Genomic DNA, 25668 nt, shown 5'->3' on the forward strand with positions numbered 1-25668 from the left:
AAATTGATCTAATTCAACACATAACTTCTAAAACTTAGAAATTCCACGGGTTTCAGAAGTTTCAAAAGCAGGACCCAAAGGGAGCAGAATAGCTGCCATCCCAAAATATGCCTTTGCTAAAGGTTAATTTCAGGGTAAGAATACTGAATAGAATGTAGATTACTTTTGAAGTGGTAAATACATGTGTAATTTTCTAGGGAAGGTTTTTCCTGCCTTCTTTTTTTGTTTTGTTTTTTTGTTTGTTTGTTTTTTGTTTTTTTGTTTGTTTATTTTTTATGGGGGGCACCCAGAACTGCTTAGGAGTTACTCCTGGCTACTCAGGAATTTCTTCTGGCAGGCTCAGGAACCATATGGATGGCAGTGATTGAACCCAGGGGCAGTGGGCAAGACAAATGTCCTACCCACTTTTGCTGTTCTTCTGGCCCCATACCTAACTTTCTTGAGTGACCTTACTGTCTAACCTTTCTTTTCATCTTCCTAAATTTATTTTTGTACACACCTGGTGGCCCTCGGGGGGTTACTTCTGTCTCTGCTCAGAAATTACTCCTGGCAGGCTCAGGGGACCATATGGGATGCCGGGGTTCGAACCTGGGTCTGTTCCTCATTGGCCATATGGAAAGCAAAGGCCCTACCACTGTGCTATTGCACAGGCCTCCTTCCTAAATAATTTTTCCCCAGCTAAACTAATGAAAGATGGCATCATGGGGCCGGAGCGGTAGCGCTAGAGGTAAGGCATCTGCCTTGCAAGCGCTAGCCTAGAACAGACCACAGTTTGATCCCCTGGCAACCCATATGTTCCCCCAAGCAAAGAGCTTTTTCTGAGCGCACAGCCAAGAGTAACCCTTGAGCGTCAATCTGTGTGGCCCCCAAACAAAAAACAAACAAGCAAACAAAAAAGATGTCATCAGTACCAATGCAGGTAAATTACTCAACTCTGCTAGGTCTCTTTCATGGGTGCCAGAGGTCTGCAATAATTTATAATACAGTAATAAAATAATGACTAATGATTTTTTTGACTTTTTTTTTCTTTTACTATAGGGGCCACACCCAGCAATACTCAGGAGTGACTGCTGATTTTTTTTTAACAATTTCTTTATTTAAACACTATGATTACAAACTTAATTGTAGCTGGCTTTCAGTCATAACAAGAACACCCCTCTTCACCATGCAACCTTCCCATCACCAATGCCCCATCTCTTCCCTCCGCACCCCCGCCTGTATTCAAAGTAGGCTTTCTTCATCCCTCACTCACTGAAATGGTTAAGGTAGTTCTCAGCATAGTTATTTCTCTAACTGCATGCACCACACTTTGTGGTGAGCTTCATATCTTGAGCTGGTCCTCATCTCTGGGAATTATTTCAATGTCTTTAATTTTTCTTAAAACTCATAGATGAGTGAGACTATTCTGTGTCTATCTCTCTTCCTCTGCTAATTTCACTCAGCATAATAGATTCCATAATAGATCCATATATAGGTAAATTTCATGACTTCATCTCTCTGATGGCTGCATAATATTCCATTGTGTATATGTACCACAGTTTCTTTAGCCATTCATCTGTTGAAGGATATCTTAGTTTTTTTTCCAGAGTTTGGCTATTGTAAATGAATATAAGTGTGAGGAAGGGATTTTTGTATTGTATTTTTGTGTTCCTAGGGTATATCCCTAGGAATGGTATAGCTGGGGTCAAATGAGAGCTCAATTTTCAGTTTTTGGAGGAATCTCCATATTGTTTTCCATAAAGGCTGGACTAGACAGCATTCCCACCAGCAATGAATGAAAGTTCCTTTCTTCCCACATCCCTGACAGCACTGATTGTTTTGGTTCTTTGTGATGTGTGCCAGTCTCTGTGGAATGAGATGGTACCTCATTGTTATTTTTATTTGCATCTCCCTGATGATTAGTGATGTGGAGGATTTTTTCATGTACCTTTTGGCCATTTGTATTTCTTCTTTGAAAAGTTGTCTGTTCATTTCTACTCCCCATTTTTTTAATGGAGTTATATGGTTTCTTTTTCTTGTAAAGTTCTGTCAGTACCTTGTATATCTTAGACATTAGCCCCTTATCTGATGAGTATTGGGTGAATAGCTTCTCCCATTCTGTGGGTGGCTTTTGTATCCTAGGCATTATTTTCTTTGAGGTGCAGAAGCTTCTCAGCTTAACATAGTCCCACTTGTGTATCTCTGCTTACATTTGTTTGGAGAGTGCTGTTTCTTCATGAAGAGGTTTTTAGTTTCAACGTCCTGGAGTGTTTAACCTACATGTTGTTCTATTTACCTTATGGTTTCAGGTCTGATATCAAGGTCTTGAATCCATTTGCATTTGACCTTATTACACGGTGTTAGCTGGAGGTCTGAGTTCAGTGGGGTTTTTTTGTTTGTTTTTGCAAGTGACTGACCAATTGTGCCAACACCATTTGTTGAAGAGGCTTTCCTTGCTCCATTTTACATTTCTTGCCCCTTTATCAAAGAATAACTGATTGCATATCTGGGGAGCATTCTCTGAATACTTCATTATATTCAAAATGATCTGAGGGTCTGTCTTTATTGCAATACCATGCTGTTTTAATGACTATTGCTTTGTAATACAATTACAAAGTTGGGAAAAAGTGATGCCTCCCATATTCCTTTTCCCAAGAGTTGCTCTAACTATTCTTGGGTGTTTATTGTTTCAGATAAATTTCAGGAGTGTTTGAAGAATGTTATGAGTATCTTTAATTTTTTGAAGAATGTTATGGGTATTCTTAGAGGGATTGCATTAAATCTGTACAATGCCTTGGGGGAGTATTACCATTTAATGATGTTAATACTCTCAATCCATGAGCAGGGTTTATGCCTCCATTTCTGCATATTTTTTTTTATTTATTGAAGCAGGTTTTGTAGGTTTGTTTATATAAGTCCTTCACATCTTTAGTTAAGTTGACTTCAAGATATATGAGTTTGTGTGGCACTATTGTAAATGGAATTGTGTTTTTGATTTCCATTTCTTCTCTATCATTTTTGGTGTATAAGAAGTCTATTAATTTTGTATGTTAATTTTTTATCCTGCCACTTTGCTATATGAATCTATTGTTTATAGAAGCTTTTGGTAGTGTCTTTAGGGTTTTCTAAATATAGTTTCATGTCATCTGCATACAGTGAGAGCTTGACTTCTTCATTTCCTATCTGGATGCCCTTGATTTCTTTTTCTTGCCTAATCGCTATGGCAAGAACTTAGAGCACTATGTTGACTAGTGGTGGTGAGAGGGTAAGCCTTGTCTTGTACCAAATTTTAGAGGAAAGGCTTTTAATTTATCTCCATTGAGAATAATATTTGCCATTGTCTTGTGGTAGATAACCTCTACTATATTGAGAAAAGTTCCTTCTATTCCCATCTTGATGAGAGTTTTTTCTTTTTTTTTTTTTTATCAAGAATGGGTGTTGGACCTTATCAAATGTTTTCTCTGCATCTATTGATATGATCATATGGTTTTTCTTTTTGTTTATATGGTGTATTATGTTCACTGACTTATGGATGTTAAACCCTCCTTTCATTCCTGCAATGAAACCTACTTGATCATGGTGAATTACCTTCTTGGTGAATTGGATCCTTGATTGGATCCTGTTTGCCAGAATTTTGTTGAGAATATTTGCATCTGTGTTCATCAGGGATATTGCTCTGGAGTTTTCTCTTTTTTGCAGCATCTCTGTCTAGTTTTGGTATCAGGTTGATGTTAGTTTCGTAAAAACTCTGTGGGAGTGTTCCTGAATCTTCAATTTTATGAAAGAGCCTAAAGAGGATTGGTAGAAGTTCCTTTTGAAAGGTTTGAAAGAATTTATTAGTGGATCCATCTGGGCCTGGGCTTTTGTTTTTGGAAAGACTCTTGATAAGCATTTTAATTTCCTCAATAGTGATGTGTGTGCTTAGATATGCAAGGTCATCCTGGTTTAACTGTGGAAGTTTATAAGAGTCCAAAAATGTATCCATTTCCTCCAGGTTTTCATGTTTCGTGGCATAGAGTTTCTCAAAGTAGTCTCTAATTATCATTTGAATCTCTGTAGTATCTGTGGTGATCTCCCCCTTTTCATTCCTAATCTGGGATATTAGATTTCTCTTTCTTCCTTTCTTTGAGAGTTTTGCTAGTGGTTTATCAATATTGTTTATATTTTCAAATAAACAGCTTTTGCTTTTGTTGATATTTTGAATTGTTTTTTTGAATTTCCATCTTATTGATTTCTGCTCTAAGCTTTGTTATTTACTTCTGTCTACCTATTTTGGGTTCCTTTTGTTGGACATTTTCTAGTTATGAAAGTTGTGTCATTAAGCTTTTTATACAGGCCCCTTCTTTTCTGATATGTGCTTGCAATGCAATAAATTTTTCTCTCAGTGCTGCTTTTGTTGTGTTCCATAAATTCTGACAATTTGGTCTTCATTGTCATTTGTTTCCAGGAATGTTTTGATTTCCCTTTTGATTTTATCTCTGACCCACTGGTTTTTCAGTAGTGAACTGTTTAGTTTCCAGGTGTAAAGTTTTTCTTCTGTGTTTCTTTGTAGTTCACATTTAATTTCAGTTCCTTGTGGTCAGTGAAGGTAGTTTGTACAATTTCTATCCTCTTGACTTTATGAAGACATGTTTTATGGGCCAGCATGTGACCTGTCCTGAAGAATGACCCATGTACATTGGAGAAGGAAGAATGTGTATCCAGGTTTCTGGAGATGGAGTGCCCTGTATATATCTACTAGTCCACTTTCTTCCATTTCTCTTTTCAGAGCTAATATATTCTTGTCGGGTTTTAATCTGGTTGACCTATCAAGGGTTTCAGGGCAGTGTTAAGTTCTTCCAGTATTATTGTGCTGGTATTGATATCTTCTTTCAGGTTTGTCAAGAGTTGTATTAAATATTTTGCAGGTCCATCAATGTTTAGGAGTGTGATTTCTTCTTGTTTTACATATCTTTTGATTAGTACAAAATCACATCTTTGTCTCATAACTTTTCTGAATCTGATACTAATGTGGTCACTCCAGCTTTTTAAGAGTGTTGTTTGCTTGGATGATTTTCCTCCAGCCTTTGATTTTGAGTCTATACTTGTTTTGATTATTCAGGTGTGTTTCTTGTAGGGAACAAAACGTTAGATTCAGCTTTCTGATCCATTTTGTCACTCTGTTTCTTTTAACAGGTGCATTTAGTCCATTGACTTTGAGAGAGATAATTATCATGTGATTTAGTGTCATCCTTGTGTAGAAGTTTGGTGTATCTGTTGTTCTTTCCTTAATGTAGACCTTTCAGCTTTTCTTTTAGGGCTGTTGTTTATCCATGAAGCCATTAGTACAGAGGTGGCAAACAAGTTCAACACAAAGAGCCAAATTTTAAACTGTGAGAGTCAGAGAGCCACACCAAGCAGTGACCTGCCAAAATAGACAAACACTCCCACAAAAACATCTAATTTTAACAATAATATATTAAACATATATTGCATTTTGCCATTTTGAGTGAGGGTAAAAATCCTGCAGTGATGGTGAGGGTGTGCTGCATCCTCCACACTAAGAACTAACAGCAAGATGTGACCCAGCATGTGCCATACGTTTCCCGCTAGCTGGCCCATGCAGTTGTTTCAGAGGGATGGAAGAGGGGATGACGCAGCCTGTGGGCGGGACTATGCGCTCAGAGATCTCTCCTCAGAGGTCCCTTCTCAGAAGCAGCAGAACAAAATCCAAACTTGGCAAACAGCCACAGTATACAAAATAATGATAAGAGGCAGAAAGCTGCATTCATTTTGGCTGACCCGCATGTTCGCCACCCCTGCATTAGTACTTCCTTCAAACCTGAAAGTGAGTCTGGCTGAGTGTAGTATTCTAGGTGAAGCATTCATTTCATTGAGTTTGTCACTATATCCCATCACTACCTTCCGGCCTTGAGGGTTTCTTGTGGTAGGTCTGCTTAAATCTTAAGGATGCTCCTTTGAATGTAATTTCCCTATTTGATCTTGCTGTTTTAGTATTCTATCCCTATTCTGTGGGGTTTGTCATTATGACTAGGATGTGTCTTGGGTGCTTTTCTTTGGGTCTCTTTTAGCTGATACTCTTCAAGCATGCAGGATTTGGTTGCATGCAGTCTTTATCTCTGGGAGTTTCTCTGTAATGAATTTCTTGACTGTTGATTCTTCCTGGGGATTTTCTTCCTCGGTTTCTGGGACTCCAGTGATTTTTATGTTGTTTCTGTTGAATTTATCAAACGTTTCTATTTTCATATGTTCAAAATCTTTGAGTATTTTTTCCATTGTCTGATCATTTGCTTTGAGGTTCTTTTCCAATCTTTTCTGCTCTCTGGAGTTATTATGCATCTCAACTTCCAGTTCACTAATCCTGTCTTCCGCTGCTGCTACTCTATTGGAAAGGCTTTCCATAAAGTTTTTCATTTCCTCTACTGCATATTTCAGTTTGATTTCTATATTTGTGATCTGTTCAGATCGATTTATGCTTTCTTTGAGTTCTATGAACATCCTCCATATTTCTATTCTAAACTCCTTACCTGAGAGGTTAATTAGGTGATTGGCATTTTTGGCATTATCAGAGCTGCCATCTTCATTCTCTGTGCTTGCTCTTGTCCTGCTTTGTTTTTCCATGGCCACACTTGAAGTGTGATTCTTATTCCATGTTGCAATATGGTTCGTGTTCTATAACAATTGTGTGGCTGTGAAGCGAAGCAGAGAGGCAAAGATCTTTTGGTTTTTTTATTCTCCTGTGTTCTTCTTTGATTGTCACTGGGAATCAGAAAGTAGCCCCAGGTGTTGCTTTTAAAAGAGTCCCCAGTAGCCCAAAGCTAGGCAGGACTTATCCCCCTTTCTTGTGGGCTGAGGCACTCCTACCTGAGATTAGGCATTTGAGAGCTGGTTTTGCTGTGTTCTTCTTTGATTGTCACCAGGGATCAGGAAGGACTAATAAATTTCTATTTACTTTTTCTCTTATCAGTCTGTCTTATACTTGTTTTCTCACCTACAAAGAACCTAGTGTGAATTAATATAAGTTTTTGTGCCCCATTCAAAACCAATTTCTACCTGTGCTAAGACACTGGAAATTTTTTTTTTTTTTTGGTTTTTGGGCCACACCCGGCATTGCTCAGGGGTTACTCCTGGCTGTCTGCTCAGAAACAGCTCCTGGCAGGCACGGGGGACCATATGGGACACTGGGATTCGAACCAACCACCTTTGGTCCTGGATTGGCTGCTTGCAAGGCAAACGCTGCTGTGCTATCTCTCCAGGCCCAAGACACTGGAAATTTAAAATGTCTTGCACATTATGTATTATCTTATACCAGGCCCATTTAATCATCAAAACTAGCTTGTGAATTTATATGATTAAGGTAAACTAAACTTTGACAATATAAATTATAACAATAAATTACTTGAATATTTATCTTGTCATACTTTTTAGCCCAGAAATTTAAAACATTTAATAAGAAGTCAATATACTTTTGTTTGGTTGTTTGGGAGCCACACACGGTTAAGTGCTTAGGGGCTGATTCCAGGAGTACTGAAAAAACTTGTTGTTCCGGGCACAGATAAAACTCCAGGCTCCTTCTTGCAGAGCATGTGCTCCAACCATTTGAGCTGACTCTCCAGACCTAGAAGTCAATAGAATTATAGTATAAAAAAAGAAAGGGAGAAAGGAGACTTTCTGAAGGTATAGAAAGAGAGTGACTCATACTTACCTGGCAAGGGTGATTCCATGATCAAGAAGGTGGTTTCCCCAGGGTGAGGCTCACCCATTGCACTCAGGGCTTGTTGACCCCTGCGATTTCCCCAAATGTGGGAAACTCGACTGCGTAATTTATGGTAGTGGGGGACTGCCTGCCGGCTCTCCCCTAAAAAAAAAAAAAAAGAGAGTGAGTCAGGAGGACTAAGGATAAACTAATGGTCTTTTAAACTTTTCTTTCTTTTTTACTTGGAACATCAGAAATGGATGACAGTGAATTTCTGGTTTGAATGAGGGTGCTGGCAGAATACTCTGTGATCTATAGGGTTTCTTAAAAAAATTTCCACAGCGACACATTTTGTTTGAGAAATGATTGTGTGACCAGAGGTGTATAGGTATATAAAATAAGTATACAAATAAAACATTTACTGATAATAAATCATACTGAAACTTATGAAGCTGGGCCTAGAGGAAGCTCTGTTGTAGCTTCTCTTTGACTTCTGGTGATTTCTGGAACTTAGCGTTCCCTGACTTTCTGCTGTTCCTTGAGTTCTTCATTTTCTGCTTCTGACTTCCTTGAGACTTGATCCTGTCCATCTATCTCTTTTGATCTTCTTGTAAGTTCACCATTTTGAATTCTGGATCTACTGTATACTCATAACTAGCCTATAAGGTAATATACCAGTCCCATTCCACACATATTTTGAAGTAGTTTTTACTTTTGAATCTTGAGCTTTAATTTTAAAATTATATTCAGACAATAATTATAATCATAAGCCTTGAGAAGAACAGACTGGGACAATGTTACAGGAAAGCAGATATTTGGGTGGGGGGTGTAGTGGTAGACTATTTTACATGTGAATGATATTAACAGCATGTAAACAATGGTGCCTAAAATAAAATAAAAAAAATAAAAAGAACTACCTGCGCCTAGAAAAGCAAAACAAAATAAATCTAAAACTTAAGCCAAGTCAATTTGGCTCTATCATGAATGATCTTAATTCCTAGGTGATATACTATCTAGGGAAAAAAAAAACCTTAATCTTACCTATGGAAACTTAGCTTTAACTAATCATGGAACATTGATAAACAGATATATACTCCTAATTTCCTGGAAATTTCTAAGTAAATACTTAAATAGAGTTTTAGTAATTATTAAAAATTTGAGTTAAAAACAAAACATAGAACTACTTACAGAATAACTGTTATTAGGCTAATCTAGACTTCTTGTTAATGCTAAATGCCAAAGGACAACCATATAATCTTATAAAATCTGAAGAAAACTGGCTATAGTCAAAAACTTTATTGTTACTGGTCATATTAAATTCAACAGCACCAAAATATCCCATGATCAGGATCAGAAAATACATTACCAAACACCTTTCTTTTTTCACTTTTATTTCTTTTTTTGCAGTGCTAGGAATCCAACTCAGGGCCTCACACATCCAAGTTGAGAAATCTGCAGCTGAGCTACATTGCCACTTTCACCATGTACCTTTTTTTTCAAGAATTTGTTGTAAAAGATCATTTGGCCAATCAAAGTTGAAACCTTGTACATGGAAAATTTGTGGGCAGAGGACTACTAGAGTTGTGGAGATGAACCAAACTGGTTGTTAGAAACATTGTCCCCAAACTGAATGCAAATGTCAATTAAAATTCTTGACATGGAAGATTTATGATACACAAAAGAAAAATGTAATAAACAAAGTCTGATGTGCCTCATTTGAAATTTTATTTTAAGCCTGAGAAGTGTTAAGTGGGAAGAAAACTCTCACTTGGTTCCTCTCCTAAACTACTTAGAAGTGGAGGAATCAGGATGTCTGGCTTCATTTCTAAACTGCAGATTTAAAGGGAAGAATACTGATGTAACTTCTGTTCCAAAGCTCATCTCATACTGAGATCTCATTAGTTCTCTAGACTGCAGTGTAAATTTTGTAAATGTTCAGTTGATTTGTGTTTAGGACTCTCAATCTTTTCCTTCTTGCATTGTTCCCTTTCATCTGCAATTCCCTGTAGATGGGATGGCTTCTGCCTGCTCACCATCCTCTTTTTGATAAATGAACTTGTATTCATTTTTCATCTTTCAAGTTGTGTTTAATTTCTTGAGAAATTTTCCAGGTCTTCATGACTAAGATGCTTATTTTTAATTCTGATTAGATACTCTGATAGAACTGCATTTCTTTCAGTGGAGTATTTATCAGTGTATAATCATGATTTGTAATGCAATTATTTGCAATTATTTTACTTACATCTCTTCTCCCTAACACCTATATACATCTTGAAATCCATCCTAATAAAACAAGTATTGGGGTGCTAGTGCTATAGCACAGCAGGTAGGGCATGTGCCTTATTTGTGGCTGACCCAGATACAATCCCTGGTATCCCATATGATTCTACAAACCTGTAAGGAGTAATTTCTGAGTACAGAGTCAGGAATAATTTATGAGTACTGTCAGGTATGGCCCAGAACTAAAGTGATACAAAGAAACAAAAATTATTGGATAATGAAAATAGACAAGAACTATAAAGAAAACAAGAGGTAAATTAGAAATAAATTCAAACAGAACTGAAGTTGAGATTTTGTGACTATGAAATACCATAAATGGAAAATTATTTGATTATAATATTAACCATCTTATTTCAGGCATAGCAATAATTTTGAGGAATAGAAGTGATAATGTAATTTCACATCAACTTGTATTAAAATTAATTACACTTAAACACAATTATACACTTCATAAATATATTAGTTATTTCTATCAAGAGAAAACATACGTATTTTGAATGATGAATAGAACAATTATAAAATATTATTAGGCAGTAAATAAATGCAGAAAATAAATATTCTTAGGGTCATATGATGTTGAGATTGTTCTTTTATCCAAATATTAAATAACTAGACATAAGTTTTTGAGATGTGAATGTTAAATATTCTTAAAAATAAAATTTAGGAGCCGGAGAGATTGCACAGTGGTAGGGCATTTGCCTTACATGCAGCAGATCCAGGTGGTTCAAATCCCAGCAACCCATGCCTGTCAGGAGGAATATCTGAGCACAGAGCCAGGAGAAACCCCCTGAGTACTGCTGCGTGTGACCCAAAAACCACAAACAAAAAAAAGATAAAATTTAAATGTTATTTACTTTTTGTTTCTTCTTTTCTCTTCTTCCTTTTTGCGCTCTGTCATGTTTTTTATCTCAAGACCATGGCAATTATGTGGTGCATATCTTTATTGCTGCAGTGCTCACTGGATATCTTACTTAATACTTCTTTTTGAATTGTTGTGGTGTTTCACCTCCTTTTTTCCCCTTCGTCTCTCAAACCGAGGATGAGAGCCTCTAGAAGGACTCTGCCCGTTATCAGCATAGTTGATTTTTATCCATTTTATTACTTTTCTCGTCCTCAAACAAAACCACATAACTTGGACTATCTAGTCCCACCTCCCAATAATAGGGGGAAGTAATGGAGGTACCAAGACCAAACAGTTATAAAATCATTAAGTAATAAACTAGACATAGAAGGGACCACTCATTCTAGCAGTCCCTGTGGTGAGGGTAGAGGATATGGGAGGCAGGATGGGAACAGAGGTGAAGAGAGGACAATTCAGTGATGGGGATTTGCCTGATTCAATGTTAATATGTACCTGGAATATTACTGTGAATGATAGGTAAGCCATTATGATTAAAATGAAAATTATATTAGAAATTTAAATAATGTTTAATATTAAGATTAGTGTTAATGCTCTAGGTTACTTTTAAGGAAGGATGATTCTGAAACTAATAACCTAAAATTTTTTTTAAATCTTTTTAAAAAATTTAAAAGGAACATACTGACATAAAAGCATAAGAAATATGCGCCAGAGAAATAGCACGGTGGTAGGGCTTTTGCCTTGCATGCGGCTAATCCAGGATGGACCTCAGTTTGTTTCCCCAGCATCCCATATAGTCCCCCAAGGCAGGAGCGATTTAGCATAGCCAGAAGTAACCCTTCCTCACACCAATATACATTGCAGCACTATTTATAATAGCAAGACTCTGGAAACAACCAAGATGCCCTTCAACAAATGAATGGCTAAAGAAACTGTGGTACATATACACAATGGAATATTATGCAGCTATCAAGAGAAATGACTCATGGAATTTTCCTATACAGGCATGTACATGGAATCTATTATGCTGAGTTAAATAAGTCAGAAGGAGAGAGATATACACAGAATAGTACCACTCATTTATGGGCTTTAAGAAAAATAAAAGACATTTTTGTAATAATTTTCAGAGACAATAGAGATGAGGGCTGGAAGGTCCAGTTCATGATACGAAGCTCACCACAAAGAGTGGTGAGTGCAGTTAGAGAAATAACTACACTGACAACTAAATTAAGAATATGAATGAATGAGAAAAGTTGAAAGCCTGTCTCAAATACAGGCGGAGGAAAGTAGGGAGGTGGAAAATTTGGTGGTGGGAATGATGCACTGGTGAAGGGGTGTGTTCTTTATAAGATTAAAACCTAACTACAACCATGTTTATAATCAAATTGTATAAATAAAAATGTTAATAAAAATGAAAAATATGTTGCTATTTTAAAATATGTTATTAAGTATGCTATTAAATATGTTATTAGAGTTATTAATATGGCCAAAAATAGCCAAACATTTTTGCTAAAATTTTAAAAAGTATTAAATGCTCTTTTCACACATTTTAAACAAGCACCAAGAGAACTGAGGGAAAAATAATAATAATAATAATCAAAAATATTTATCTTATAAAGTAATGTGTTATGTACATTAAAATCCTTTGGGAGCTGTTTTTTTGGGGGCCTCACCAGGATGTGCTAACAGTTGACTCCTTGCTCTGTGTTCAGAAATCACTCCTGGAAGGTTTGGGGAACATTATGAGATGCAGGGGATAAAACCCAGGTCAGCCATTTGCAAGGCAAATGGCCTAACTACTGTGCCATCGATTTGGCCCCCTCAAAATTTATTTATAAGAAGAAATATCAAAATGGAAAATGTGGAAGAATAAATCAGAGTAAAAAAGAACTGAATAAATAGTAGAAATAAAGTCTTATAAAATATCCCATTGTAAATATTTTGTTTGTTTTATTGGTTTTGTTTGTTTGGGGGCCAATTCTGGCAGTGTCCAGAGCTTACTCTTAGCTCAGGGATCACTCCTAGCAGGGCCCCAAGAGAGCATATGAGATGCCAAGGATCAAGACAAGGCCACAACGTGCAAGGCAAATGTCCTACCTGCTTGCAAGCCCCAAGATTTTAGTTTTAAAAAATATTAAATGAATGCATCCTATTATACTGAATAAAATGTGATCAATTCAGATTCTTTCAAAGATAATTTAGGTTATTTCAAAGCAAAAATATTGAAATTAAGAAACACTTTTAAGGAATTGGTTTAAAATTTGGAAACACCACAAATATAAAATTAAAAAGTGGACTTTTTATATGAAAATAAAGAGATGAACAAAATCTTTATTTCTTAAGATTTTAGAGGTCTTTAACCAGGATGGAGTTTAGTGAAGTATATTCTGAGAGAAAGAGAAAAAGAGAAGCATAGAGGTGAGAGGGAATTACTGTTTTAGTTCTTCAAGATCCTAGGAAGCTAGACCTAGAAAGAAGGAGGTCACATTTCAATGTCGACTATGTGTCAGAAATCAAACCACTTCAAAGACAATTGTCTTTGATGACTTCCAAAACCACTATGAAGTATATCCTTTCATCTCCACTTGCACAACTGGAAATTAGGCTCAGACTTTAGGTAACTTCCCCAGAGATCACAAAAATAGCAAATAGTGGAGATGGATTTTTGAGGACAGACCTACCACCCCCCAAAGCTTTCAAGAGGTCACAAAGACATAAATATTGGGCAAAGGAGAGATTGAAAAGAGAGCTCACTAGCACACAAAAATTTTTCTTGCAGGGAAATGACAATTCTAGAGACATGTTTCAGGGGAATGTTTCTTCACATGTGGAGGCATCATTTCAAGTTTTGTGTTCTCCATTCCAAGTCTGTCTGCTTCTTGGTGTACTTTGTCAAGTTTTACTTTAAAATAACTAATGTCTGGTATACAATTGTTTCTCTGTGATAGCACTAAATCGGTACTGTGGTGGGGGCCATATCGGGTGTTAAGGATTGAACTCAGGTTGATCACATTCAAAAAAGCACCCTACCATCTATATTATGTTTCCTGTCCTTTCATTTTATTTTGTTGTTATTTAGTAGATAAAAAAGGGATTGATATACAATATTTTAATAATTCATTGTGTGATGGTTAACATATATTATTGTATTTTCCTAAAGCATATATGATAATAAATAGATAGATACATATGTTACAGAACAATTATCACAACCCATCACTGAGTTATGTTATTTTTCTTGTTAATTAAACTTTTAGATCTATGCTGGCAGCAACTTTCAAATATACAATGCATGTGATTAGCTGTAATGGCCATGCTCATTTTATATTTCAATGCTGTGTCTTCCTTACAATATAGCAGTCAAATGAGGAAAAGTAGTAACTAATACACATAAAATACCTGAATTCTTTAATCTGGATCTGGGTTCATAGTCTCTTAAGTCTTGGATGCTTCAGTTGCTTCCCTTCAAATAGCTATTTTTATACATTACATAGCTTTTGTTGTTGTTCACTGTAGAAGAGTTTGTCTGCTATAATTTATTCCTTCATACCAAAAAATACAAGTTTCACATTTAACTTTATAATATACATTCTTCACCAAATGATATATTGGGAACGTTTTTTCTATGTTATTGAAAAATTTTAAATGTAACTTTAGAGGCACTATAACATGCCACTACAATGTATCAGATTTGACTCTACCAATTCACTGATATTGAGAACCTTCAGGCTACTTACCATTTTTCACTATTTCTGGTTATTGCAGAAGGATTTTCATTATGCTTCCCTAGGCATGTTGTTTATGTTTTCTGTGTACAAGGTTGTTTCTGTTATATGATATAACATGTTATTTTACGAGAAACTGCTATAAATTGTGTGCCGACCAAATCAGTAGAATGCTGTATAAATTATTTAATATATAATCTTATTTAAAATATTTTATTCTAAAGGAATTCATTAATTCACTCTGAGTGAATTAAAAAATTTTAACGCAAATTTTGTTACATTTTTAGTTGAAGGACTCTATATAAGTTCCTTGTTGAATTTCCTTCGTGCTTAAAAGGCACAACACTATCCATCTGAAAACATGTAAATTTGTAACTTATCTACATATGTGTACTTAAACCTCTCTAAGAGTAAATTAGCCAATTATTAATTAGTTCAAAAGTATATATTGAATATTTATCATGCTAGATACTGAGGTACTGCTGGAGATAAATTCATGCTCAAATGAAGCTTGCATTATAGAGGAACTGGGACAGTCAATCAACAAATTGCACATTTTTAGGTAGCTGGTAATGCTGTTAAGGAAAGTAAAAATAGAAAAAGTGTAATGATTGTTGTAATGCTGTTAATTTAAAATTGTTGTCAGATAAGTTTTTTTGAGGAGATAGTTTTTGACCTGTGATATATAGGATGATATACACATAGGATGAGATACATAGAATAAGAGTATCTGCTAATATATGGATGAGATACTCAGATTTAGGAAATCTCAAGCTCAAGGGGCTGACATAGAAATATCAATGGACTCATAAAACAGATGGAATTATTAAGAAATATACAAGGAGTTGAAGTCACTTAGGTAATGACTCATTCAAATAAGACAATGTTGATAATGACTGATGCAAAAACACTGAAGGGTTTGACACAAGAAAATAATTTCTTTTTTTATTCCAGCACTCTTTTTGTCTCTTATATAGGGAGTAATCGAAAGGGATTTATATAAAAATAGACTATTGACTATTCCTTATATTAAATTCCTAATGTTCAGTACAACTGTCTGGTGCATAATAATAGTTTTTAATACTTAACCATGATTGTTACATATTTCTAAAAGATAATTTGATTGAGTCTTAAAGTGATCTCAAACCATTCTAAAAATGGCTGCTTTTGAATTATGAGTTCACCAGTAATCGAGTGCAAAACAAAAAAAATCAAATTATTTTCACAAGCTAATCAAGGTTTATTTGACACATCTTGGGTTCACAAGTAGACAATGCAGTGTCAGGACTTTCAAATGATTTTTAAAATGAAGATCAATCAATATCCATCCATTATGGCCTTAAAATTGACTGGTTGATGAACAAGCTGCAAATACACAGCAACAGCATCTTTATTCTTTTGTCAAAGAAGAAAGACAAGGGACCATAGTAAAACCAAGATCAAGATTTCTTGCTGTAAAAAAATATTAAACTTTTTATCATTTAAAATCTAAACTTTTGGGACCGGGGGTGTGTGTGGCACAAGCAGTAGGGTGTTTGCCTTGTGTGCGTTAGCCTAGGACAGACCATGGTTTGATCCCCCGGTGTCCCATATGATCCCACAAGCCAGGAGCGATTTCTGAGCACATAGACAGGAGTAAACCCTGAGCATCACCGGATGTGCCCCCCAAAACAAAACAAAACAAATTTAAACATGATATTTTCAGGTTCTTTTTTGAATTGTGGAAGAATTATAAAAGCTATAAAAGTTGGAAAATGGAAGATTTTTTTCTTTTAAATGTAAAAATAACATGAGATATAGCTATCCTGGAATTTCATAAGTCATGTTTTGCTATGAACACTAAATATTAAGTATTTTTGAGTTTCCAAAGGATCAGATTAGAGTCCATATAGGTTGTTCTTATATGGCCTCTGTAAAATGGGTTCAAAAGCAGATATCCAGTCATTTGTAGGAATGAATATTTTATACTCATTGACATTGACTAGATAACTCTTATCATTTGAATGTTTTTTTTAGCTTCACTAATGTTTTCTAGAGCATTCATCAGTAGAGGCTGAAAAAAGTCTGAATCCAGCAATAAATTAAGAAGGACCAGAATATTCATAGTATGATGGCTATCACAAAAATTGCTGTTAAAAAAATTCCAGTATATTAGATTAACAAGTCAGTCTGGAAGGGATTGGTGTTAAAATATTTTATGACTAAAACTATATCATGAAAAACTTTGTAATTATATCTCATAGTGATTCAATGAAAAATTTTTAAATAAGTAAATTAATTAAAAAGTAAGTCTATACTTAAACACCAAACCCAAAGTCAATGACAACAGAACTGATACCCAATGTACAACAAGCTATACACAGAAAGGATCAGTCTGGGGAGCAAAAGAGGGAGATATAGAATGCATGCTGGGAACAGGGTGAAGCAAGGACAACATTGGTGGTGGGAATGCCCCTGATTTATTGTCACTATCTACCTTAAATATTACTGTGAAAGACTCATAATTCACTTTGTTTATGATAAAAATTTAAAATAAATAAAAATAAAAATTATAATATCAAAATAGAAAAATAAAGTAAGTCTATTGGAGCTGGAGAAATAGTATAGTGGTTAAGGAACATGTGTTGCTCAGAAATGACCCTCATTGAGTCCTAGCAATATATGGTTCCCCACATATTCGGATACAGCACTAGGGGTTTCTGAGCACCACAGGGTTTTATGGAAACCGCAAGCATTGCCAACATGGCTCAGATAATTTCTATCCCAAATAGCTCAGTGTCACATATCCGGCCCTTCTATTGAATTGCTGGACTGTTTGGCCAATAATTGTTGGGAGGGGCCACTGGGACTTCCTGGGCATCTCTTGGAGAAGCTCTCAAGTAAAAAACAAAACAAAACTATAAATAATCTAGTGAGAGAACAAACCATCATAAAGAATAACTGTAAAAGAAGTAAAATAACTGCCAACATAATGCATCTACTAGTTGTGTGAGATAGTAGTCATTAAAATTAAATGGAAGTTTTAGAATTGATCTTGGATTAAACAGTAGTGAACTCATATGATATGGTAAGCACTACTGTGTAAAAAAAAGCCATATCTTGTCTAATCCCTTTCAGTTTACCTTAAACTACAAACAGATTCTTATACTTCCTCTTGAATATATTATTCTCATATTTATACTTTATGATATCCTTGAAAAGTTTTATCAAATTACAAAGCTAAATTTTATTGTACTTTTGATAGATCAAGCTTTAATCCTATTTTATTTATTCCATTAAGTTAGAAGACTGTTTAGTATTGACAGTTAGCTTTCAAAAGTATATTCTTGACTTTTTCTTAGAGGTACACAATTTACCTTCTCATTTATCTTAGTTTGTATTTCTCACTGTATTTTATAGGCTTTTTTAATTTTTGCATAAACATTTCCCACTTGTATTATTCTTAGGATGTATTTGACTTAAAATGAATTGATCATTGTTGTTTAACATTGTATTTCTATATGATACTTTTTGTTGTTTTTGGGCCACAGCCAGCAGTATTCAGGGCTTATTCCTGGCTCTATGTTCAAGGATCTCTCTTAGCAGGATCAAAGAACCATTTGTGGTACCAGGGATCAAATCCAGGTAGGCCATGTGCAAAGCTTCAACTATATGTCTGGCCACTTGGAGCTTTTTTGTATATATAGAGAAGTTTGGTATTTAAACTATTTTCAATAGCTTCATAAACTTCTAATGGATATTTTTTGTTTTTATGTTAATGTTATTACTTAGAACCTATCAGAAATCAAAATATCTTTTCTTCCTCACTTTTCTGTTTTATGCCATCCAGGGATGGCAAACAAGTTTGACACAAAGAGCCAAAATTTTAAACTATGAGAGTCAGAGAGTCACACCACGCAGTGACCTGCCAAAACAGACAAACACACAAAAACATAATTTTAACAACAATATATTAAATGCATATTACATTTTGCCATTTTGAGTGAGGGTAAAAATCCTGTTCGCCACCGCTACATAGTCTATCAGTCATAATTTCCAAGATATAAATTCTCCACTGAGAAGATGTGCTTTTGCCTTGCCACTTCTCAGGATTGACCTTAGATTTGTTTAAGGTCTGCTTTTCTAACAATATAATTAAACTACCTATTTTCTATTCTATTGAGAATGACAGGATCATAAGCCATAAAGGGTCCTTTGCCTGTGAAGATAATAGGTGCTGCTCTGACTTACAAATTTGGTCAATTGTTGTCTTTTCTCTAAAAGTAGAGACTCAAAATATATTTACTGAGTTCCTATCACTCTAGTTAACAAAACCCTAAGGCTTTAGAGATGTTAGAACCTCTCTTGTACACACTAACAACTAGGTTCAGTTAAAGTATTTTCCGGCATATAAGATGACCCTTCAGCCCCTGAAAAACTTCCTAAAAGGCTTAAAAGTAAGTTACTTCTTAAAAGTAAGGGGGGGGGGGGCGGATCACTCATCTCTGAAGCTGGAATAAGTTTCAGCATGCTGTATATTGGCATATAAAACGACTCCTGACTTTTAGGAAGTTTTTCATGGGTTGAAGGGTAGTCTTATATGCTGGAAAATATGGGTATTAATATTTCTTCTATGAGCTCTACATAACATATTATCCAACTACATATTAATACCTTATCTTGAATATCTCACAGTAATCAAGCACTGTGGCCTGGAGTGGAGTCCTTGGAATGCTAGTATATGAACATTACAAATAAAGAATGTAACTCCTGGTGAGCATCACAACCAAGATACTCATCATCATATCCAGTTCAACAGAGGGAAGGGAAGAGGAAAAACCCATCTATCTCTTTACCACATTTTGCACACCACATCACCTATTGCCTGGTTTCATATGACAACTTCCTATCTGGTTGCTTTGCTTCCATACTTGTCTAGTAAGATTCCATAATCCAATAGTACCTAAAAGAATGCTCTTAACATGAATACTCAATTTCATCATTCCACTGATTGAAGTGGTTTATTATTTATTATAAAGTGCTATTTATATTATAAGTTATTATATATTTATAATATATCATATATAATATATTATATATTTATATTACAAATTATTATATTATACATTATTATTTATTATTTATTATAAAATGGTATTTATAAGTCATGGTAATTTCACTAGAATAAAATACAAATGTTTTACCATGACCCTCAAGATTCTTTATTATTGTGTCCTTGCCTCTTTTTTTTTTCTTCTGTAATATCAATACTCCAATTTCATAACCTTTTCCTCAGTCATCTGCTTTGTATTTTTATAGATGCTATTTTGAGTCCTTCTCATAGTAAGAAAACATTTAATTGAGGCCCAATATAAGTATAGATATTTACATATAAATTATACAAGAATTACTTTGCTGATATATCATCTATATTGTGAAATATATGCAATATAAATCTTGAAGGGCAATATTAAAATAATATTTAACTAAATAACAATGCTGCATTTTTAAAAAGTTAGCTCTTGCTTAACTGAGATAAAATGTTTAAAAAGAATTGGTTGGGTGCATTTGTGAATTATTGTAGTATTTCTATCACAGTATCAGCTAAGACCTCCTTCCTGTTACCTAACTAACTTTTTCAGTAATAAGAATACCTATTAATACTCAGCAACTCACTGTTGCTTGCCATTACCAGCTATATATTAAGCCTTCAAAATTTGTTAATATTATGGCTGAAAATACTCATTGAGATACCCTATATCTCCAAATTTATCTCACACTCAAACACTAAAGAGTTCATTTTAATGATGATTAAAATAATTTTCTATTTTAAAGAATCTAATTTTTAAAGATTAAATAGCATTTTGTTATATATGTTTTTCATTATGATTTGATTTAATTATTTAATGAAGCAAACAAATATTTTGCATGAGAAAAGGCACAATGGTTGCTGTTTTTTTAGTGTTTCTTGAATTTCTCTTTTTATTATTTCCTATGTGTGGTTCCTTAGAAGAAATATTCTAAAGCCACTTGTCAATTTTGTCACTGTTTATTCCAAACTATGTATTTTAATATAGAAATTTATTTTCTCAAGTACCCATAAACTTTAATGCATTAGTATCTTGAGAAAGAGAAAAAATGAGGAAGGTACCAGTATGTTCATCAATGTGATGAAATTTAATTTTCATTCTTAAGAGACCCAAACTACCATGAAAAGAAACTATGGGGAGAAAGAGTCAGAGAGAGATAAGAGGAAATCAGTCAGTATGACTAGATTATAGCTTTATTTTTACATCTTAATAATACCATCAAAAGTTAATTTCTTTCCTATAGCCCAAGTAATTAACTCAACATTTTAGCTGTAGGTTTTCACTCTGCAAATTCTACTTTAGAAGTTTAATTCTTATTTCTCTACATTCCTTCGGTGATGATATTAAATGCAGTAGTAGCCTTCATTACTACTACTTAAAAGTAACTCTGATCGCTTCTGTTGCATGGGCTTCCTTTATAATTATTGTGATATGTATTATTATACATATACATTTAATGATCTACACACTTGCAATTATTTATATATTTACATGGCTTTTGGTATTTTTTGTCAGTTTTGTTCTACAAGAACAGAAACTAAAGTCTATTTTTTTATATTTATCCCCAATCATACATACAGTGCTGGGATTTATAAATATGTGTGAAAAATTAACAATTCTAAACTGCAGTTTGATGATGGAATGATGTGACATAAATAATTATAAGGTGAATGAGAAATAATTTATTAATAAAATCATTTAAATAACTATTATTTTTGTATACTTTTAAATGTTACGGGGAAATAAGTATATATCTGTAATATCACTAATGTACATTGCACTTGTTTACATTATTTAAGATGAAATAGGTTGAATTTTATCTAGAATAGGAGGCTGTACATAATCCACATCTTCTCGTGTGCATCCACCCTATCACTGCCAATGTGATCTTTCCACATCATGAAGTACTACAGCTTAAGAATTGGTGACTGGGCAGGAGTTATAGCACAGCAGTAGAGCATTTGCCTTGCATGCTGTCAACCTGGGAAGGACCTGGGTTCAATCCCTGGCTTCCCCATATGGTCCCCGTGCCTGCCAGCAGTGATTTCTGAGCAGAGCCAGGAGTAATCCCTGAGTGCCACAGGGTGTGGCACAAAAACCAAATAATAATAATAATAATAATAATAATAATAATAATAATAATAATAATAATGAAAACAAAATTTTTTTTTGTTTTTTTGGGCCACACCCGTTTGATGCTCAGGGGTTACTCCTGGCTAAGCACTCAGAAATTGCCCCTGGCTTGGGGGGACCATATGGGACGTCGGGTGCTTGCAAGGCACGCACCTTACCTCTAGCGCCACCTCGCCAGCCCCAACAACAAATATTTTTAAAAAAGGATTGGTGACTGGCTGAAAAACAGGAGGACATAACAGTGGCATATGTTCTGATAGAGAAAGATGACAAGTGTATGGAGAGAACATAACTTTGTCTTGATTGTTCTTTAGATCACTAAGTCTTAGCAAAGAAAAAAAAACTTAGAAATCAACCTTGATTCATGATACCCAATCTAAAACAAACTATACACAGATGGGACCAGTTATACTGGGGGGAGGGAATATGGGATGCATGCTGGGAACAGGGGTGAAGGGAAGACAACACTGGTGGTGGTAATACCCCTGATTCAATGTCTCTATGTACCTTAAATATTACTGTGAAATATTTGTAATTCACTTTGGTAACAATAAAAATTATTTAAAAAAAAAAAGAAATCAACCTTGATTCAAGTCTTGCCACTAAAATTTACTACTAGTACAATCATCTACACAGCTTTTACAGTAGGAGCACCTGAGATTCCTCATTTATAAACTGTCAATAGTACCCCATGTCTTCCTGATCATGGGAGATTGATATGAACTAAGTGAGACAAACAGTGAAAAATCTTTTGTTAAACTTAAAATATATAAAAATATTTGGTCAATACCATTCTTTCCTAGTTGTTTTTCTAAACCTAAACCGATCCTTGCCATTCAGCATGATAGATACATGTACTAATTAATACACAAAAGTGGTTCCAGCAACATTAGATATATGATGTTATAGTTTGGATACATGAAGATGGCAATAAGACTGAAGAACTCTGTTGGTATTTAGGGATGTTACATAGGAATATGGCATGCTTATGAGGGAATAATTCTGAAGGAAAACCGATATTTGAAAAATTCTAAGCAGTGTTTTAAAGGCATTAGGGCAAGGGTGGCAAACATGTGGCTCTCGAGCCACATGCAGCTCCTGGCCAAAATGAATGTGGCTCTTTGCCTCTTATGTGTTTAATACATTATTGTTAAAATGATATGCTTTTGTATGAGTGTTTGTCTGTTTTGGCAGGTCACTGCGTGGTGTGGCTCTCTGACTCTCACAGTTTAAAATTTTGGCTCTTTGTGTCGAACTTGTTCACCACCCCTGCATTAGGGAATAAAGAATAGTCTTGGGAAATGGTAGGTATGAAGTCTCACCCAGATTTTTGTGGGAGGTGGGAGGGTGGATGGGGTGTTACTTATACAAGGACATTGCAGAGAAGATTGCAGGAGACACTAGAAATTATCTGTGGTTCAACAATGAAAAAATATTAAGAATGGTAGTAAATGGGGCAGTAGGTGGGGATACATTATGTCAGACAGGAATATTACTCACTTGTACATAATCAGTATTTGCATAATAGTATTTTCATGCATTATAAAAATATGGTTCCTCTTATTATCAATGCCATTTAATAGATGAGAAAACTAGTTGAATGCATTTAAACGATTAACCCAAGAATGCATTACTAAGACTTGAGTCTGTATTCACACCTGGCTCTGTGAGAACAGAGGCCAGATGCTGACTCTCCAGAGAGGACTGGGTTAAACCAGGGCCAGAACTTAGGATGTGCTTTGGCATGTGATAAAAGTCACAAAATCCTTAGATAATTGTAAACAAGAAACCAGAGTTCATTTTGACCTCTGCCATGCTAACTTCCGGAAGTATTTTTTTTAACCTCAATCCCTATTCATGGAACTCTTAACCTTGCATTACAAGGTCACATATCTTTGTGCTCCCCAAAGTGGAGTGGGAATCTTTGAGCCAGAGAAGAGACATGTTTCTTTCCTGCAATAACAAGTCTGTGAGCCAACATGCCAAGATATTCTTTCTCCTTCCAATACCAATTTTGACAGTCTAGGGGGAACTTCTAGGGAGACTGAGTTTATAAACCTTACTTCCTGTAACATTCCCCACTCCACCCCCATTCACTTGCAGGCATTAGCATGGAACTTAGAGCCCCCTCCCCTTGGAATCCAGGCAGTTTGAACTGCAGAAAGCTATCAGGCTCCTTCCTGAATTTGGTCTCTGCACAATAGCGTCCTCATTGGGTTGCAGCTTTTCCTGCTAAGGTCATCATGTGATGAACTCATGATTAACCTTATTCTCCAGTCTGAATTTTGATCTAATCTCTAAGACAGCCTGGCTAATACACATGGTCTTTTTGTTTTTGTAGACTAGGAGACCTGAAATCTGACAACCTTAGCTATGCCAAGAGCCAAAGAAAACCACAGAGTTCATATTACATATATTAAACTTTGGGGTGTTTTTTTGTTGTTGTTGTTTGTTTTTGAGCTGCACTTCTCAACAGGAACATGCAGACACTGGATGGTAGAATAGCTTCCTCCAAAGGAGGCTTTCCCCTTCTGTGGCCTTCCCATGTAAAGGATACCAACTCAGCAGTATGTATTTTGCTTGGCAGTAATGTAGGGCAATCACATTTGTAGGCATGCTGAAAGGGGCCACCCCAGAGCAGAAAAGTATGGAGAACATTCATTTCTGCCACCGCAGACAGTACAGCCACAGACGTGGATGATGAAAGGGAAATTGGCATTGACCTTGTTGCTTTGTGAGGAGCAGATGGGATCTGGAGTCTGGTTAACAAAGAAAAATGAACCAAACCTCATAGCTAGTTTTGAAGAGCAAATTTTGTAGAGCTGGACCCAATAGAATTCTTTGGTCTTTAGCTCTCATCTGGATGTGTGTTTTCACATGTATAAACATGCACACATGCTATGCCTGACATGCAGGGGAGGCACATGACCTCCCTGTGGCCTATTTGGAATTTGATTGATATATGATATGGACATCTGTAAGACAGTAGCTTGAAAAGTATGAGATTTTTCTGTTAATCAGAAGACCATTGCAGAGTAAATTGTCAATTACTGCTTTGCAATGCTTCCAAGTACCTTCTTTCAAAGAGAGTCCCTCTTAAGAGAGTATTGCCAAAGGCGAGGAATAAAGCTAACATAGTCAAGCATGCAATACACACCTGCCCTGTGTCATCTGAATGTGGCTACTCTTTTTAATATCTCCCACCAGGAAAGGCCTCATATTCCGATTCACACCTGGTAAATATTTTCACTTCCTTCAAAAAGTATTCTCTGATTTTTCTTTTACTCAGCACAAACCATTACATTCTCTTGCCTGGAAGTTTGCTGAGAAAAGGGAAGCTGCCTGAGACTTTCATTCCAGGTACAAAGTGATGAATCTGTAGAATGACCATGCATATGAAAGTCTTGGGGTCTGAGTTCAAACCATATTGGAGTTGAAATACTTTAAGGATAACTTGTCTCAACCTCTGTTTCCTTAACTGTGTCTGTAGGTGCTAATAATTCTTTACTGGGAAAAGTAGGAGTATTTCATGAGAAAATGTAATACAGCACAAACTAAGTAGTTCAGAATGTAAGATTTTCTTTGTTCAGAGAATGGTTCCACTTCTTTTTGTACTAGATTTTATACTTATTATTTTTCATATTTTGACATTGAACAGAGATATTAAATAGAATATTTTTCCATTTATGCATCCTAAGACACTATTAATAATGAAAATGACAAGGCTGTAATTTTGAATGTTTTATCTTATTTTAGCTTCACAAAAAGTTGTAAGCTAAATGTAACTATCTCTATTTTCAGGTAAGGAAAATGAGGCCATGCCACTGGGATGACAGAGTAAATTTTTTTTATTTTTTATTTAAACACCTTGATTATATACATGATTGTGTTTGGGTTTCAGTCATGTAAAGAACACCACCCATCACC

The 25668-nt window shown here is 35.3% G+C and overlaps 1 non-coding gene across 1 annotated transcript; it reads left to right on the forward strand.

Moving 5' to 3' along the window:
• Positions 1–7676: 7676 nt before the first annotated feature.
• On the forward strand, positions 7677–7840 carry LOC126028587 (U1 spliceosomal RNA). Its single transcript, XR_007502448.1, has one exon. It is a non-coding gene; the product is annotated as a U1 spliceosomal RNA (small nuclear RNA).
• The last annotated feature ends 17828 nt before the right edge of the window (positions 7841–25668 follow it).

This window comes from Suncus etruscus, chromosome 1 (assembly GCF_024139225.1).
Source record: "Suncus etruscus isolate mSunEtr1 chromosome 1, mSunEtr1.pri.cur, whole genome shotgun sequence".
NCBI lineage: Eukaryota > Metazoa > Chordata > Mammalia > Eulipotyphla > Soricidae > Suncus > Suncus etruscus.